This window comes from Microtus ochrogaster, chromosome X (genome assembly GCF_000317375.1).
Source record: "Microtus ochrogaster isolate Prairie Vole_2 chromosome X, MicOch1.0, whole genome shotgun sequence".
Classification (NCBI taxonomy): domain Eukaryota; kingdom Metazoa; phylum Chordata; class Mammalia; order Rodentia; family Cricetidae; genus Microtus; species Microtus ochrogaster.
In genome coordinates, this window is record NC_022026.1 from 57612616 (window position 1) to 57614538 (window position 1923).

Sequence of the window (1923 nt, forward strand, 5' to 3'; positions counted from 1 at the left end):
GAACTAGCTCTTGTATACCAGGCTGGCCTCGAACTCACAGAGATCCGCCTGCCTCTGCCTCCCGAGTGCTGGGATTAAAGTCGTCAATACATCTTTTTGCTTTTATTTTTTTTTTTCAGATAGAGTCTTGCTTGGAACCCCGATTTGTCTGGTACTTACTATGTAGCCCAGCAAAAAACTCAGCAATCCTCCTGCCTCAACCTCCCCAGTGCTGGGATCATAGGCATGCATCATCATACCTCACTTTAATAAGTCTTTTTGAATATCTGCTTTGTACTGGGCTTTCTTGTGCTAGATATTGGAAGATGTAAGGGAGATGGCGATGAGGCAGATGAGCATGATATTGTCACCATGGAAGGAGATCACGTCCTAGACCCTGGGTCTCACGTAAGAGTTCATCTAGAGGCAGATTCTACAGGCATATGCCTGCAATCCCAGCTACTCAGGATTCCAAATTCAAGGCCAGCCTTGAATTTAACAAAACCCTGCCTCCAAATACAGTAAAAAAGAAAGAATGCTGAAAGTGTTATTAAGTGGTAGAGCACTTGCCTTTAGAATAGCAGGTATGAGGCCCTGGAGTTCAACTCTTAGTACCACTGTTTCTATGGTAAATATCCTTTGCTTTCCTATGGCAAGCTAGGTTCAAAAGATATAAAATTGAATCTGGTGCTGTATTTTTCCCTCAGGGAACTTACATAGTTCTTGAGGAAAACAATAGATGATAAATTTCAGGACAGTATGGTTGGTAAATAAAGAGGAGATTTTTAAGAAGGCAAACAAGAAACCTAGTTTAAAAAAATGGTCAAAGAAAGAAGAGTTTGAATCTCTGAAAACTGTAGGAATTGTTTGGTTTCTACATCAGAGAAATGCCAGTTAAAATAACATAGTAGTTGTATTTGCTGAAAATAAGATGTCTTCTTTAGTATATGGAGGTACACATACACACTTACTAGCTCTGTGGGTGTATGTCCCAGAGAATCTTGTTATAGGATCAAAAGAGACACCTTTAAGGACTGTTCATTTAGGCATAATCTGTATTATTGAGTTGTTGATGGCAATATAGATAGCCACCATTGGGGTGATAGTTTAAATTAAATGTGGTAAACATAGACTCTGAAGTACTGTGGAGTAATTCAAACAAAAATAGATCTATAGGCAGTAACATGGATAACTTACAAAACTGTAATAGATTGGAAAAATGAATGAGATAGATAATGTGCATTTAAAATAGTGACTTTTGTAAAGATGTGCATTTTTAAAGACTTGTTTTTATTTGTGTGTGTGTGTGAGAGAGAGAGAGAGAGAGAGAGAGAGAGAGAGAGAGAGAATACCATGTGTGTATTAGTGCCAGAGAGAGAGAGAATGAGAATATGCCATTGTCAAGAGAATATACCATGTGAGTGCTAATGCCCACAAAAGCCAGAAGATGGTGTCAGATTCCCTGGAATTGGCATTACCAGTGGTTGTGGGTCTCTTGGTTTGGGTTCTGGGAACCAAAGTCAGGTCTTCTGAAAGAGCACATTGCTTTTAACCACTGAGCTGTCTCCCTAGCTCACTTTGAGATATGTAGTCACAGTAAGGGGAGATAATGGGAGTAGAAATCAAAGGTTGAATAAAGGAGATAAGGAAAGGGTCTTGCATAGAGAGTAGTGACAGAGCTGTTATCAGCTGTGACATTTGACCAGTGCAACTCATCTGAAATTCAAAAAGGAATGTTACAAAAACTTAGACCCTGCCCTGAGCTATGAGGAAAGCCATTATAAAAGAAGGAACCCCCACCTCCATCCAGGTCTAGCAAGTTGAGCATCCAAACTGCCTAGGCTCCCACAAAGCCAGTGCGTGCAGTAGGATCAGAAACCCATTGCCATTGTTCTTGAGGTCTCAGTAGTCCTCATTGTCCACTATGTTCAGAGAGTCCAGTTT

The 1923-nt window shown here is 40.2% G+C and overlaps 1 protein-coding gene across 2 annotated transcripts in view; it reads left to right on the forward strand.

Moving 5' to 3' along the window:
* Smc1a (structural maintenance of chromosomes 1A) overlaps positions 1 to 1923 on the forward strand; it is a 44774-nt gene that overhangs the window by 22590 nt on the left and 20261 nt on the right. The gene's annotated exons all lie outside the window — the stretch shown is intronic.